Here is a 16,841-nt window from a genome sequence, read left to right on the forward strand (position 1 = left end):
CCGATCCATGCAGGCCAGGGGGTGTCTAGTGCCCCAAGAACCAAGCCTGACATGATTGTCCTTGTCCCAGATCATACCAGGAACAGATGCTGTCCCAGGGGAAGGCCAGGCCTTGACCAGGCTACAGGAGGTTGTGTGCCGGGTGGGAGGGCCAGGTAAACAGAAGGCCAAATCCCAGCAGATTCCTGGCCATGACCCAGGCATCTTAAATGTACCACCAGCCCCTGGTAAGGGGCTGTCCCCAAGCCACACAGGTGGCAGCAGGTGGACACCTTCAAAGCCCTGCCCCCTGGCCAGCATCTGCCCATCCTCACTAGGTCCTTCTGAACCCGCGCCTGTCTGACCTGTGCCTGGGTGGGCTGTGCCCTCGGCACGGTAGAGCAATCTCAGCCCCTTAGCATGCTGTTCTGAATAGCTGTTCAGAATTCCCACCTTCTCCACACAGCCCACCCCGGGTCTGCAGGTCAGGAAGGCTGTTAAAGCCAGTCAGGGCTCCAGCTTTCAAGCTTCCTCTCTCAATGGGGCACCTGGTAGCCATACCCCTTTCTGGAAGCAACTTCTGGGCCAGCATGAGCCCAGGGTTCATGGCACAGTTGCTTTGTCGGCCACCTCAGTGATGAGCGTGAGCTTAGGAAAGGAGAGAAACAGGATCAGACGGGCCAGGGGCCAGCTCCTGCAGGCCCATCAAGGGCTCACCCAGCCCCCAGCCCCTTCTGCCATGGAGGGAGCAGGCAGAGTGCCTACAGCCACTGGTCTACAGAAAACACTTCTAGAAGCTGCTCAGCTGGACAAGGGGGCAAAAAGAGGCAGATGGCAAGCCTGGAGAAGTCCCACCCTGGGGTGGGGGCAGGGAACGGGCCCCCCCCCCCCCGCCAATCAGCCCCTTCTCACCTCTGCTGGCCCACCAGAAACAGTCTCCCCTACCTGGACTCGCCGAGATTCTCCTGCCTGCTGCCTGGACCAGCCTGCCAAGAGCAGACAGTCCTCCCTGCCATCAGCCCTCCGTGCCATCCCCTGTTCCAAAGCCTGGCTGGTGGGGGCCCCCAGAGAGAAAATGGCCCCAGAGGAGAGTGTAACCAGGAGACAGGACTCCTGTCCCTCCCTGGATAATACATCGCACCCAGGCTGTCATGAGGCCCGAGGGGCAGCAAGGGGAGAAGCTGGAACCTACAGGGGGAACGACCCTGAGGACAGCCCTGAAGAGAGGCCATGGGCCAGACCAGGCCAGAGCCTCGACCAGTCAGGCAGGAGGGAGCGAGACAGGGCGCCACCTCTGGAGGGCTTCTGGAGAGGGGGACACGCAGATGGCACCAGGAGCCCATATGCTGGGGGCAAGCGGCATGAGACCTGGCCCCCCCGGAGCAGAGGGGTCCAGCCACAGGCGCCCGCCAGGGCCCTTATTTCCTACTAAGCCTGGCGAAGGGGTGTCTGGTCACCCTGTGGGGAGTGGCCCCTGCATCCTGCAGGTCCTGTCTGCTCTGAGTCAGGGGGACGGGGGAACTGACCACCCTCACACCACACCCGGCCCCCCCCACCGCCACCCCGGGGCACCCCTGCAACCCACTATACCTGGTGCCCACTCCCCCAGGAGGGTGGGGCGGACCTAGGTGAAGCGAGGGGCACAGTGCCCCTCAGGATGGGACGGCCACCCACCCACAGAGAGAGAGCCTTGGTGTTTCAATGATGGCGACAGAGGTCTAGAGACCCTTGGAAGTCCTGCACGGCCCCCAGTCTGGGCAGCCACACCCCACTCGAGGGCGCAGGGCCAGGGCACTGACGGGCACCCCACTGGAACCCCGACGGAGGCAGTGAGCCAAGGGGGGAGCAGCTGATAAGTCAGGGTCAGTGAACGTGAAGAGTGATGGACGCTGGCCACCAGGAACTCGTGTGTGTGTGTGTGTGTGTGTGTGTGTGTATTCCAGCTCCAGTGTGTGTGTGTGTGTATTCCAGCTCCAGTGTGTGTGTGTGTGTGTGTGTGTGTGTGTGTTCCACCTCCAGTGTATGTGTGTGTGTGTTTCAGCTCCAGCGTGTGTGTGTGTGTGTGTGTGTGTGTGTGTGTGTGTGTGTGTGATCCAGCTCCAGGTCCCAGCTGTGGACAAGTAACAGTCAGCAAACATACATAATGGATACTGGCCGCCAGGAACTCGAGTGTGTGTGCATCTGTGCGTCTGTGTGGATCATCCAGGTCCACGTCCAAGCTGTGTGTGTGTATCATCCAGCTCCACGTCCCAGCTGTGGACAGGTCCCCAGAGGACAAGGCCCGCCACCTACAGCAGCCTCCTCCACAGGCCAGGGGCACCCCCAGGAGGACTTATGCACTCGGCAAGGGCACGCTGTGCTGCTCAGAGATCAGGCTGGCCTCAGCCAGCTCCACCACTCGCCACGGATGTCTGCAAGGTCCCCATGAGCCCAGGGAGGCCTCAGCCCAGGGAGCAGGGCTGAATGAGGGGGACTACTCCGGGACCCAGCACTGGCAGAGGCTGGGCTGCTCCAGATGCCTGAGCTCCTGAGGGCAGGCACCATCATGCCCGGCGGGCGGAGGACGAGGACGAGGGTGAAGCCCGGGGCAGGCAGACAGTGGGGCGGGGTCAGGGCTGGGCCGCTGCCCAGACTGTGCCCGTCCACCAGGCGGGTACCTGCAGGAGCTCCACAAGCCACAGCGCCTGGGAGGCAGGAGAGGGAAGACACTGCCCATGCAGCCCTGGGCCTGAGGGCAGGCTTGAGGAAGGCAGGCCTGAGGAGGGCAAAGATGGCAGGGCAGCCGGCCCCTTGTCGGTCCTTGTGCCTGGGGCTCAGGGGCTGCAAGGCGGCTCTACATAGGGGAACAGTCAGTGGGCCCAGGAATCTGGGACCACAGGGGGCTTGAGCCTCTCCAGGAGACCCCAGGACCCTGCAGTGGCCCCACATCCTGCCCCACGAGCCACGTCCACGATCCCCGAGGACAGGCCCCGCAAGCTCAGCCTCAGCCTCTGCTTCTGCCCCGGGACGGAGACAGAGAGCCCGGCTCTCCCGAGGCCAGGGTTTTCAGGCTCAAGAAGAGCGTAGTGGCCATGGACGGGGCCAGGAGCTTGCGCCAAGGGCCCCAGCACTGCCCAGAAGCAAGAGGCAACAGGAGGAGCCCTCACCGCCCACAGAAGCTGCATGACACATTCAGAGCCACCAAGCGTGTCACCAGGAGTCCCGTCTCAGTCCCAGCCAGGAGGTGGGGCGGTGGGCACGTCCCCCATGGGCACAGCGGGAGCGCCTTCCTGGGACCAACGGGACACTCAGCTGCCACCCCAGGCTGGCACCAGCCCAGCCCAGGGCTACCGGGCACAGTCATTGAAGAAAAGGGGCTCATCAGCCTTCACCCCCTCAACGGGGGGCCCCTGAGAAGGAGGGGCTGCGGGCAGGGCTGACCACAGGGTGGGGACGCCTCGGAGGTCAGAGAGCACGGGGCTCAGGCCTGAGCACTTGCACAGCCGTGGCGTGCACGGGCTGCCAGGGTGAGAAAGCTTTTGCACCCGTGCCCAGGGCTGCACCACCAGCTGGGATGGCCCTTCGGGCTGCGGACTCCTGGGAGGAGGGCAGAGGGCACACGCCACGGGCTCTGCGGGCCATGCTGGGATCATCACATGGTCTCTCTTTCTCTGGCTTTCCGTGTGTTTGGTCTGCAACCATTTCAAGGTGAAAAGCCACTCTGCCTGTACAACACACACCTGGCATGGCTTGGTTCCGGGCTGCAACCTGCCACCCCTGCTTCCACAAACGACACATTCCTGAGGGGTCTGGGCAGCCTGGGAGTCCCACACCCGGGCTCAGGGGCAGGGACACTCCTTGGAGGCTTCTCATGCGGCACGAACGTGAAGAACCCAGGCCCACGCAGGTACTGCTCTCTTCTCCACGGGGTGACCAGTGTGAACCATAAAACCACAGCAGAGGCGAGGGAGTGAGTTATGAGACAAACACTTTGGCTTCCATCTCGGGGCTGCTCTGTCTCTCTGAGATCGCTGGATCTGGGGAAGGCCTGACCCGAGCAGCCCGGTGGGGAGGGACCGTCCCCTGCCGCAGCCCCGTGAACCCTCCAGAAGCAGAGCCTACCCCCCTCCCGCTCCGACACCCCAGGCAGACCAGAGGGCTCTGGCCCCGGAGAAGCCTTGACCGCAGCCTGTGATGGACCCCAGGCCAGAAGCCCCAGCCAGGCCTTCTAGAATCCTGTCCTTCAGACACCTGGGAGATCACAAGTGCTGGTTGTTTTAAGGGACTACACGCCATTTGGGCTAATTTGCTATGCATGCTTGCGTGCTAAATCACTTCAGTCCTGTCCAACTCTTTTGCAACCCCATGGACTGTAGCCCTCCAGGCTCCTCTGTCCATGGGATTCTCCAGGCAAGAGTACTAGTGTGTGTTGCCATTGGCTTCTCCAGGGCATCTTCCCAACCCATGTCTCTTATGTCTCCTATGTTGACAGGCAGGTTTTTACTGCTAGCATCACCTGGGTAGCCCCTTGTTATTCAGCAATGGGTAATTTATACACGATGACTTTAAATGGACAAGATCACCCTAAGTCAACTGGAAGAAAATAAACCGACAAGAAACCCCAGAAACCATTAGGAAGAGCCTGGAAAGTCTGATGACACAAACGCTAAGATCGTCTGCCTAGTCAAACACAAACCCCAAACCACCAAGTCAAGAGACAAGTGACAAAGTGGGGCAAAAAATATTACCAAGATGTGACTCAGGGCTCATATCATTAATGTATAGAGAACTTGAACCAGTCAATAAGAAAAGACTAACAACTCAAAGGAAAAGGGTGCAAGAGAGGGCCTTGGTAAATGCCAATCAAAGCGTCACCCCCCCGCCCCACCCCCAAAATGATCCCACTGCAAGAATGTACTCAGGGGCTGGGGTTCCAGAGCTGCTGGTTCTGGGCACATGGGGCAGCTGGACACTGGCATTGCTTTTCATCTGTGGCTCCAACTGGATGGCGGGCCATCCTGGAGCCAAAGACACACCAGCCTCGGCAAAGACTGGCCAAAGAAGTGGGTGGTGGCGCTGGGTGTTGAGGAGGTCTGGACAGCATCACCCAGGAGCTGGGAGATCCTCTTGGTGAGGAACGTGTGGCAGGAAAGGCAGTGGCTTCCCACCAGCGAGAGAAGGCTGACCACACCTGCAGACCAGACAACTGTCAGGGCAGTTCCTGGGCAGACAACCCCCTTGCGTGTGTGCTAAGGTACTTCAGTCGTGTCCGACTCTTCGCAATCCCATGGATTGTAGTCCACCAGGCTCCTCTGTCCGTGGGATTCTCCAGGCAAGAATCTTGCAGTGGGTTGCCATGCCCTCCTCCACGGGTCTTCCCGACTCAAGGATTGAACCCGCATCTCCTTACGTCTCCTGCATCAGAAGGTGGGTTCTTTGCCACTAGCACCACCTGGGAAACTCTTCGGGTCTCCACGCTCCCCCAGACCCACACTTGGTCTCAGGGCCGATGTTCCTTTCCCATCCCTGACCTCGGCATGCACGCCTTTTTCCTCTGCCTCATCAGATAGTTCCTCCATCCCCACACCCAGGCACTGGATCTGTTCTCGCCCCACCCTCCTACCTGCCCAGATGTTATCGGTCCAAGTGAGGAGCTGTTGAGCAACTCGACAAACCTGACACCTGATCCAGCCTGGGCTGTGGACAGCCCCCTCCTTCAGCTTCAGGCAGGGAAGGGTGACGACTGCTCAACGGGAAGCCACAGATCTCGCGAGAGCCACCAGCCTCCATGCTTCTCCCAACCCTGCCGGGACCCTGCAGAGAGCCAGTCCAGGAGAAAGGCAGGGGGCACACACCTAGGAGTCTTAGGCCTCTAGAGCAGCGCTCTTACTGTGGGGTTTCTGTACCAGCAGCGGCAGGAGCACCAGGAGCTTGTTGGAGTTGCAAATGCTCAAGCCCCACCCCAGATGTGCAAGATCAGAGATTCAGGGCGGGGCCCTACAGCCGGCTTTGAGTGAGCCCTCCAGGTGTTCTCACAACCCTTCCAGCATGAGAACCAGCGTCGGGATGGATGGTTTCTGATCGCATCCACTCCTAGTGAAGCCAGGAGGTTTCTCTCCCTGCTGGGCTCACTCACCTTGGCCTCCAGGGAAGAGGCAGGCAGCAGGCACTGAGGGCTGCAACCATAGGTGGTCCTGGAGAACAGGAGTGCTTGGGCAAGATTCCCTCCCAGCGGGCCACACTTGTCGAGTGACAGGGGGAAGACTGTTATTTCGGGCCCTCCCCACCTCCAGAAGCATGGCACCCCTGGCCGACTCCACGTTTCTGGGCACTGGGCTCAGCTCTGCCCACCTCTCCCTTGTTACTCCGTGTGGGGCGGGGGGAAGGGGACCGGATCCGGGCTTCACAGAGAATCATCCCAGTCACACTCACGGGCGGTGGAACACGGTGCGCCGGGCAAGGGGTGGGGGCGGCTGGAGGCGGCCAGATTCTAGACCCTGCGAGGGTGGAAGGCATCAGGAGCGCTGGGCAAGGCCGCCCTCAGAGGCCAGGACTGGAGGGCGGGGCCGAGCGGAGACCCTCTGACCCTGCCCTTTGGCATCTTGGCGGGGTTGCCGCCCACCCTCCCTGCTCCCCCGGTCACTGGGCGCCCCCAATACACTGTCCTGGGCCATCTCGAGGGCCAGACGCCCTCAGTACATCAGGGGGAGTCCTGCCGAGAGCGGGCCCCGACGGAATCCCCAGGGTCTCCAGGTCCCTAGGCTCGGGGGAAGAGTCTCTTCGCCTTCCCCGCAAGAGAGGGCGCACAACCCAGGGAACTGCGGGGCTCTGGCCCCGCCCAGGACCCAGAGGGCGGGCGGCCGAGTACCGAGATGGAGGGTGGGGACACGGAGCAGAAGGGCCATCTCCGCGCTTCGAGCCCCGCGCTGACCGCCCCCGCGGCGGTCATCTCTGGCTCCCCGCCTCAGCCCGCCCACCGGAAGACATGGAGCCCCGCCTTCCTGCCCTCCTCTTCTGGCTTGATTCGCCAATGACCATGCTAGGCTCCTGGGAAGACCCGCCCCGTAGCTCCGAGCAAGCCCGTCCCGCTTTGTGACGGGCACCTCTATGGCCCAGTCAGAGCAGGCCGATCGCGTGAGCTCCGCCCTCCGCTCGGCCTTCGGGCTCTCTTTCCTCAGTCCCTAGGCGGGCGTCCTGTGGGCTGGTCGACCTCCCTGCTGAGAGATTCAGACTTTCCGTGCAGAGTCACGCGAGTGTACACGCCAAGCCCTGCTGTGTGCCTTTGGTGTGAGCTTGTATTCTGAAGGAGTTAAGTTCACGGGAAGTTACAGGGAAATGCCCCTCCCGTTGTTGCGCCAGCATCAGCGTGTTGCGTAGCCAGTGGGCCCTCACCAGGAAGTGGCATTGGTACCATCGGAAAGCTGCTCGGGCGTGTGTGTGTGTGTGTGTGTGTGTGTGTGTGTGTGTGTGTGTGCGCGCGCGCGCGCCAGTGTTTAAGACACCGTGTGTGTGTGCGTGTGTGTGCGTGTGTGTGTGTGTGTGTGTGTGCGCGCGCGCCAGTGTTTAAGACACCACACTCCCGCTGCCAATGGCTTGGGTTCGATTCCTGGATGGGTAGCTAGGATGCTGCATACCTTGCCACACACACACACACACACACACACACACACACACACACGTCAGTACATTAATGAAACCATGCAATTTGATAACGGGGTGTGCTTTTTTTTAATCACACACTGCCCTTGAGATCCATCCATCTCAATTGGTTTCAGCAGTCAGTTCTCCCTGTGTATTGCTAGCCTTCTTCCTTGGTGTGGGTCAGCCACAGTTGTTCAAGCCTTCACCCACTGTTGCCTGTTTCCACTTTTAGGTTTCTAGAAAAAATCTGCTTTGAACATTTGTATCCAGGCTTTCCTGTGGTCAGAATTTTCCATTTCATTGGCATGAATGCCCAGCAGTGCAAGTGCTGTGTCCTAAGGAAGTGGTCGATTAGCCTTAAAAGAAACTGCCAATTTGCATTCCACTGTGGCTGGACCATTTTACCTTACCACCGTGGATATTTTTAAAGCACATAATTGAAGATTTTTACAAAACATTGTTTTAGGCAAGACTGTTAACAATTCTGTTTCTCACCTCTAACTATATTCTTCTATGGGATCACCTACATAGTTCCTCACTCAGGTTAAAAAAACACACACCCTGTATATTCAGTGTGATTTTAACTGCAATAATATATCTGCAAAAGTCTTCCTTGCCACTACACAAAAGTCTAGCTCATGTCATCTCTGGCCACAAGATATTGAACAGAACACATGTACAATAGTTTACATAACAAATCCCCAACTGATGTAGTATAACTTTTTCTGTTCTTCTTGTTTGTTTGTTAGCACCTCTGAAGATTTGAAAATCTCCCTCAGGATAGATATTACCTTTAAGTGGAACTACCAGGTCAAAACCTATGGGCATTTACCATGTTTATTGATACTAAGCAGTTGCCTCCCCAAAAGACCCTGATTGGCATATAGCAGGGCTGTTAGCCCTGTGCTCCATATGTTGCAGAGATTTTCTCTCAGTCTCTCTCTAAAGAGCTCAGTTTCTTCTTGAATGTGTTACTAAAGTGAGTGAAGTTGCTCAGTTGTGTCTGAGTTTTTGTGACTCCATGAGCTGTAGCCTACCAGGATCCTCCATCCATGGGATTTCCCAGGCAAGAGTACTGGAGAAGGTTGCCATTTCCTTCTCCAGGGGATCTTCCCGACCCAGGGATCGAACCTGGGTCTCCCACGTTGTAGGCAGACACTTTACCATCTGAGCCACCAGGGAAGTTACTACAGAGGTTTAGTCAAAAAGAGCAAAGCTCATGTCATCATCAGAGTCTTCAGATTCTTTTTTCTTTCTTTCTTCTTCTCAGCTGGGGCAGCAGTGGTGGAGGGGGCAGGACCTTATGGTGGTGCAGCACCAGTTGTTGGGACAGGTCCACCAGCCCCCACATGGCAGATGAAGCTGCCGATGCTGACACTGGCCAAAGCCTTTACAAACAAGCCTGGCCAGAAAGGGTCAACATTTACACTGGCTGTTTTAACGAGGGCACTGATCTTATCCTCTGTGACCATCACCTCACTGGGCAGAATGAGGGCTGAGTAGGTGCAAGGAAGCTCCGAGACAGAAGCCACAGTGTGGGTGAGTGCTCCGTGGGGCTGCTGGCTCAGTGCTAGTCGCGAGATGAAGTGAGGGCCTCACCCCAAAATGGCCTTGGCTTCTCAGAAGAACCAAGTACCTTTGGGGCTGCGGAGGAAAGGGATCTCTCTTTTTTGGCTGCACAGCGTGGCATGCCAGATCTTAATTCCCAGACCAAGAATTGAACTGAGCCTGTCCCCTGCAGTGGAAGCATGGAATCTTAACCACTGGACCACTGTGGGATTCCCGTCTCTTGTCTCAAAAGACTAGGCCAGCTGGTTTCGGCTGTCAAGTAGTTATACAGTTTTATGTGACCAAATTATTAAACTCTGGATTGATGATTTCTGGGTTGTGTATCTTGGGCACAAAGTTTTCCTGCCTCAAGTGAGGAGAGTCAGGTGACTCAGGGCAGAAGTTCTAAGTTCCCACACCCAATGCTTCGTGGACCCAGGCTGTCTGATTCTTGCTGTGCTGCTGGCCCCACTACTGTGTGTGTGTGTGTGTCGGGGGGTGGTCTTATGATCTCAGGCTAGGTAGGCTGGGACTGGGGCCAGTGCCTCTTAGACACCCAGCCCCTCCTGGAATGCCAGGTCAGTTGGGGAAAAGACGAGGAATCACATACTGAGAAGAGTGTATTATATTATTTAAATGCATAGGTGGCCCGCAGGTGAGCAATCCAGATCCATGGGGAAAGCACAAATAAGAACTGAGAATCCACCTAAAACCATTGCTCTTGAAAGGTCACCTGCATAATAAGGAGGGACAAGGCTGTAAAAGGAACTAGGTCCATCCCAGTATGCATCTGAGTGAGCAGGAGAACCGGTCCCCATCATCTACAAGCAGGGGCTTCCATCCCTCTGCCACACACATTGGGGTTCAACAAACCACTGGCTGAGGGAGGCTCCCCCCGACCCGCGGCACTGTGGTCATACTGCCGGGCTCAAGGCAGAGCGAATGTTCCTAAAAGGGACACCTCACCCCTGGCTTCCCACTCAGGACTCCCAGAGGGCCGGCTGAAGACAGGTCTGCTATCTCATGTTGAAAACACCACCCATCCTCATGGAATGCTGGCAGGTCCCTCAGAGAGAGGAGTGGCCCTGTTACATCCCCAGGGCATCACTGTCAGAGGCCAGATGATATAATTTTCGGTAAGGACTGGGAGTGTCTGCTACGTGCCTGGACTCATCCATCCGAGCCTCGTGGCAGCTCTAGGAAGTTGGTAGCATGTCACCCCCTTCTCCAGATGAGCAAATGAGGACAGGAAGGCTTGAGCAGCTTGTTTTGAATCTCTAGCTAGCAGGAGGGAAGGGTGGATAGGGACACTGGCCTCTAAGCCTGACCTCCTTTTGCAGGATGTGAAGTGAAGTGAAAGTCTCTTAGTCATGTCCAACTCTGTGCGACTCACTCCATGGAATTCTCTGGGCCAGAATACTGGAGTCAGTAGCTCTTCCATTTCCCGGGGATCTTCCCAACCCAGGGATTGAACCCAGGTCACCCGCACTGCAGGTGGATTCTTTACCACCTGAGCCACTAGGGAAGCCCAAGAATACTGGAGTCGGTAGCCTATCCCTTCTCCAGTGGATCTTCCCAACCCGGGAATCAAACCGAGGTCTTCTGCATTCCAGATGGATTCTTTACCAACTGAGCTCTCAGGGAAGCCCTTTTGCAGGCTATGCTCTCCATATGGCTCCCAAGGAGGTTCCTGGGGCATTGTATCGCACATCAGCTTGTCTTGAAAGCATCGGAGGTGAGTCCCACTGAATATCCCCGGTCCTTGGATCAGTCTATAAAGGAAGGAGGTGAGAAAGAGAAACACCTGTACTCTTGTGCCTAATCGGGGGGACTTTGAAACAGACTGACAGTACCTTTGAATTCTCATGAGATCAGAGAGCAGTTCTCATGGATATTTACCAGTTATTTGCATTCCTGTGATAGAAGGCTACTGCAACTCCCCAAATCTTCACTAGCCTCCGAGACACACCAAAAGAGACACACACGGTGGGAGGTGGGAGGGAAGTTCAAGAGGGAGGGGGACATATGTATACCTATGGCTGATCCATGTTGATGTACAACAGAAACCATCGCAGTATTGTAAAGCAATTATCCTCCAATTAAAAATAAACTTAAAAAAAGTAGATACACAAGAAGGAATTAAAAAGATAAGACAAATTCTTAAAGTCTAGGCAGAATTTAAAACTAAAAAATAACTTTAGACATTAGAAACAAAACCACAGTCTTTGAAATAAAAATCTCAGCTGATGAATCAAACCACAGGTAGATGACTCGGAAGATGACAAGGCAGTGACCTTGAGGAGAGATGGCCCAGGCTTCGTGGCCCCTCATCCTGGCTTCCGGGCTTCCGATGACGTCAACCCCTTCCCTTCTTGCCCCGGGTCTGGGGCAGCAGCTGATTCCTGTACTCGCTGCATGCCTTCAGCCCTCCGAGCCATCCCTGAGTGACCACCTATGCTTGAGGTTCTCATGACCTGTGGGGTCTCAGTAGTCACCATGCTGCCCCCGCGCTCAACTGGGGTGAAGGGCCAAGGGCAGCAAGTGCCCAAGGAGCCAGAGTGGCTGCTACCCTGAACTGTCATGGAGGGAATGCCGGGAACCAAGGCTGGGCTGTGCGGTGACTACAGTGTCCCTGGGAGGAAACTGACAAGGATACCTGCCTTAACCTCTCGGCTCAAGTCACAGGATGACAGCCACAGCTCTTCCATGGCAGCCTGTTAATTCCCGTGCCTGCAGGGCTGACAGGGTTGGAAATCAAACACAGCATTCCTCCATGTCAGTTGCAGAATGCCCAGGTCGCTTGAATTCCCAGCCTGTCTGCATTTCCTAGGTGAAAGGCAGGGCACTGCGTAGATGTCAGTTCAGTTCAGTTCAGTCGCTCAGTCGCGTCCAACTCTGCGACCCCATGAATCGCAGCACGCGAGGCCTCCCTGTCCACCACCAATCCCGGAGTTCACTCAAACTCATGTCCATCGCGTCAGTGATGCCATCCAGCCATCTCATCCTCGGTCGTCCCCTTCCCCTCCCGCCCCCAATCTCTCCCAGCATCAGAGTCTTTTCCAATGAGTCAACTCTTCGCATGAGGTGGCCAAAGTACTGGAGTTTCAGCTTTAGCATCATTCCTTCCAAAGAACACCCAGGACTGATCGCCTTTAGAATGGACTGGTTGGATCTCCTTGCAGTCCATGGGACTCTCAAGAGTCTTCTCCAACACCACAGTTCAAAAGCATCAATTCTTCGGCACTCAGCTTTCTTCACAGTTCAACTCTCACATCCATACATGACCACTGGAAAAACCATAGCCTTGACTAGATGGACATTAGTTGGCAAAGTAATGTCTCTGCTTTTGAATATGCTATCTAGGTTGGTCATAACTTTCCTTCCAAGGAGTTAAGCGTCTTTTAATTTCATGGCTGCAATCACCATCTGCAGTGATTTTGGAGCCCCCCAAAATAAAGTCTGACACTGTTTCCACTGTTTCGCCATCTACTTCCCATGAAGTGATGGGACCAGATGCCATGATCTCCGTTTTCTGAATGTTGAGCTTTAAGCCAACTTTTTCACTCTCCTCTTTCACTTTCATCAAGAGGCTTTTTAGCTCCTCTTCACTTTCTGCCATAAGGGTGGTGTCATCTGCATATCTGAGGTTATCGATATTTCTGCTGGGAATCTTGATTCCAGCTTGCGCTTCTTCCAGCCCAGCGTTTCTCATGATGTACTCTACATATAAGTTAAATAAGCAGGGTGACAATATACAGCCTTGACGTACTCCTTTTCCTATTTGGAACCAGTCTGTTGTTCCATGTCCAGTTCTAACTATTGGTTCCTGACCTGCATATAGGTTTCTTAAGAGGCAGGTCAGGTGGTCTGGTATTCCCATCTCTTGAAGAATTTTCCACAGTTGATTGTGATCCACACAGTCAAAGGCTTTGGCATAGTCAATAAAGCAGAAATAGATGTTTTTCTGGAACTCTCTTGCTTTTTCGATGATCCAGCGGATGTTGGCAATTTGATCTCTGGTTCCTCTGCCTTTTCTAAAACCAGCTTGAACATCAGGGAGTTCACGGTTCACGTATTGCTGAAGCCTGGCTTGGAGAATTTGAGCATTACTTTACTAGCGTGTGAGATGAGTGCAATTGTGCAGTAGTTTGAGCATTCTTTGGCATTGCCTTTCTTGGGATTGGAATGAAAACTGACCTCTTCCAGTTCTGTGGCCACTGCTGAGTTTTCCAAATTTGCTGGCATATTGAGTGCAGCAGTTTCACAGCATCATCTTTCAGGATTTGAAACAGCTCAACTGGAATTCCATCACCTCCACTAGCTTTGTTTGTAGTGATGCTTTCAAGGCCCACTTGATCTCACGTTCCAGGATGTCTGGCTGTAGATGAGTTATCACACCATTGTGATTATCTTGGTCGTGAGGATCTTTTTTGTACAGTTCTTCTGTGTATTCTTGCCACCTCTTCTTAATATCTTTTGCTTCTGTTAGGTCCATACCATTTCTGTCCTTTACTGAGTCTATCTTTGCATGAAATGTTCCCTTGGTATCTCTAATTTTCTTGGAGATCTCTAGTCTTTCCCATTCTGGGTTTTCCTTTATTTCTTTGCATTGATCACTGAGGAAGGCTTTCTTATCTCTCCTTGCTATTCTTTGGAACTCTGCATTCAAACGCTATATCTTTCCTTTTCTCCTTTGCTTTTCGCTTCTCTTATTTTCACAGCTATTTGTAAGGCCTCCCCAGACAGCCATTTTGCTTTTTTGCATTTCTTTTCCGTGGGGATGGTCTTGATCCCTGTCTCCTGTACAATGTCATGAACCTCAGTCCATAGTTCATCAGGAACTCTGTCTATCAGATCTAGTCCCTTAAATCTGTTTCTCACTTCCACTGTAAGGGATTTGATTTAGGTCATACCTGAATGGTCTAGTGGTTTTCCCTACTTTCTTCAATTTAAGTCTGAATTTGGCAATAAGGAGTTCATGATCTGAGCCACAGTCAGCTCCTGGTCTTGTTTTTGCTGACTGTATAGAGCTTCCCCATCTTGGTTGCAAAGAATATAATCAATCTGATTTTGGTGTTGACCAGCTGGTGGTGTCCATGTGTAGAGTCTTCTCTTGTGTTGTTGGAAGAGGGTGTTTGCTATGACCAGTGCATTCTCTTGGCAAAACTCTATTAGTCTTTGCCCTGCTTCATTCCCCATTCCAAGGCCAAATTTGCCTGTTACTCCAGGTGTTTCTTGACTTCCTACTTTTGCATTCCAGTCCCCTATAATGAAAAGGACATCTTTTTTGGGTGTTAGTTCTAAAAGGTCTTGTACGTCTTCATAGAACCGTTCAACTTCAGCTTCTTCAGCGTTATGGGTTGGGATATAGACTTGGATTACCGTGATATTGAATGGTTTGCCTTGGAAATGAACAGAGATCATTCTGTCGTTTTTGAGATTGCATCCAAGTACTCCATTTCGGACTCTTTTGTTGACCATGATGGCTACTCCATTTCTTCTGAGGGATTCCTGCCCGCAGTAGTAGATATAATGGTCATCTGAGTTAAATTCACCCATTCCAGTCCATTTTAGTTCACTGATTCCTAGAATGTCGACGTTCACTCTTGCCATCTGTTTGACCACTTCCACTTTGCCTTGATTCATGGACCTAACATTCCAGGTTCCTATGCAATATTGCTCTTTACAGCATTGGACCTTGCTTCTATCACCAGTCACATCCACAGCTGGGTAGTTTTTGCTTTGGGTCCATCCCTTCATTCTTTTTGGAGTTATTTCTCCACTGATCTCCAGTAGCATGTTGGGCACCTACTGACCTGGGGAGTTCCTCTTTCAGTATCCTATCATTTTGCCTTTTCCTACTGTTCATGGGGTTCTCAAGGCAAGAATACTTAAGTGGTTTGCCATTCCCTTTTCCAGTGGACCACATTCTGTCAGACCTCTCCACCATGACCCACCCATCTTGGGTGGCCCCACATGCCATGGCTTAGTTTCATTGAGTTATACAAGGCTGTGGTCCTAGTGTGATTAGATTGACTAGTTTTCTGTGAGTATGGTTTCAGTATGTCTGCCCTCTGATGCCCTCTTGCAACACCTACCATCTTACTTGGGTTTCTCTTACCTTGGGCGTGGGGTATCTCTTCATGGCTGCTCCAGCAAAGCACAGCTGCTGCTCCTTATCTTGGACGAGGGGTATCTCTTCACCACCGCCCCTCCTGACCTTGAACGTGGAATAGCTCCTCTTGGCCCTCCTGCACCCACGCAGCCACCGCTCCTTGGACATGGGGTTGCTCCTCTCAGCCGCCACCCCTGGCCTTGGGCGTGGGGTAGCTCCTCTTGGCCGCTCCTGCACCGTCACAGCCTGGCACTCAGCTCACCTCAGGTAATTGTCTTCATGTGGGTGCGGGCTCCCTAGCCGTCCAAGGGGCTCCTCGAGTGGGCAGTCCGGGTGCAGTCACCTCAGCGACCTCCCCCAGAATCAGGCTTCAGGCCGGCGCCTGTGCAGCCTTCCACTGCGTGGATGAGTGGGGCCTTAAAACCGAGACTTGGGATATTTGTTTGCCCTCAGTGGAAGCTGACAGTCCCGCAGAGCCTCCCTTGCTGACGGAAGTAGCTTGCCCAGCTGTGTCTGGGATGCTGGTGTTCTGTCCTTTGAGGACTGTGTCATTACCTCACCTGGTGCCAATGCCTTGCAAGGGGACACCAATTGTCCTCCAGACCCTCTGCCACCATGTCCTGTTGCCACGAGACCCATAGTGAAGTGAGTGAAGTCAAAGTCGCTCAGTCATGTCTGACTCTTTGCGACCCCATGGACTATATTGTCCATGGAATTATCCAGGCCAGAATACTGGAGTGGGTAGCCTTTCCCTTTTCCCGGGGATCTTCCCAGCCCAGGGATCAAACCCAGGTCTCCTGCATTGCAGGTGTATTACCAGCTGAGCCACAAGGGAAGCCCTTTAGACCACTAAGTGGGGTCCGATTACTGCATGACCCAGGGGACAGGGATACAGTAAGGGTGGGGGGCTCTCCACTACACTCCTCCCTTATTGCTTGAGTGGCCGGCCTGCAAGTTTTCTGTTTGTTCTTCTCAGTAAGCAGGGAACCCTGTAGGGATCATTTCAGGATTACTGGGTGTCAGGCACCTCGTTTTTCATCCTGCATATGGCCCAGCAAGGTATTGTGCCACAGTAGGGAGATAGAATGTAACTGTCTTCCTCTCTGGTGGCTGGTAAAGCTGTCCTCGGGGAGGCATGTCTGTAGGTGGGCGTGCCCCAACTGGAGGACTCCACTCCCAGACCCCAACTCTCCAAGTGGTATCACTTTCTCTGTCCTTTTATGTCCGGGAGGGCTTGTGCTGCACACCTTTGCCACCAGCCTTTTGTGCACCTTCATGCATATCTGCCACCACGCCCCCACCCCACCCGTCCACCCCTACCTCAACCAACCTCAGCTTCCTCTTCTCTAGGGCCATACCTCTTGCTCTCTGCCAGCTGTCAGCTCTCGGTTGGGAGCACTGTCCTTATTCGGCTTGCTTCTGGGGACCCAGGCCACTGCAAGCCTATCTCTGCTTCGGGGGCCTAGGCTGCAGCCTCACGCCATCAGAGTCACCCCTTTCAGGGAGGCCCCACCCCCTAGGGTGGTGCATGCGATGCTGATTGGCTAAGGCTCAGTGAGTGACCAGACAAAACCCAATG

General features: G+C 54.3%; 2 long non-coding RNA genes and 1 pseudogene across 2 annotated transcripts; all 3 read right to left on the bottom strand.

Moving 5' to 3' along the window:
- Positions 1-4,717: 4,717 nt before the first annotated feature.
- On the bottom strand, positions 4,718-6,945 carry LOC132658729 (uncharacterized). The gene is made up of 3 exons (XR_009598712.1): positions 6,827-6,945; positions 5,634-6,455; positions 4,718-5,373 (listed from the first exon to the last, which is right to left on the bottom strand). It is a non-coding gene; the product is annotated as an uncharacterized LOC132658729 (long non-coding RNA).
- Positions 6,946-7,682: 737 nt separating this feature from the next.
- Positions 7,683-9,289, bottom strand: LOC105605700 (large ribosomal subunit protein P1-like; annotated as a pseudogene).
- A 465-nt stretch (positions 9,290-9,754) lies between these two features.
- Positions 9,755-16,762, bottom strand: LOC132658756 (uncharacterized). The gene is made up of 2 exons (XR_009598753.1): positions 15,269-16,762; positions 9,755-10,919 (listed from the first exon to the last, which is right to left on the bottom strand). It is a non-coding gene; the product is annotated as an uncharacterized LOC132658756 (long non-coding RNA).
- Between the last annotated feature and the right edge of the window lie 79 nt (positions 16,763-16,841).

This window comes from Ovis aries, chromosome X, assembly GCF_016772045.2.
Source record: "Ovis aries strain OAR_USU_Benz2616 breed Rambouillet chromosome X, ARS-UI_Ramb_v3.0, whole genome shotgun sequence".
In the NCBI taxonomy this organism is placed as follows: Eukaryota; Metazoa; Chordata; class Mammalia; order Artiodactyla; family Bovidae; genus Ovis; species Ovis aries.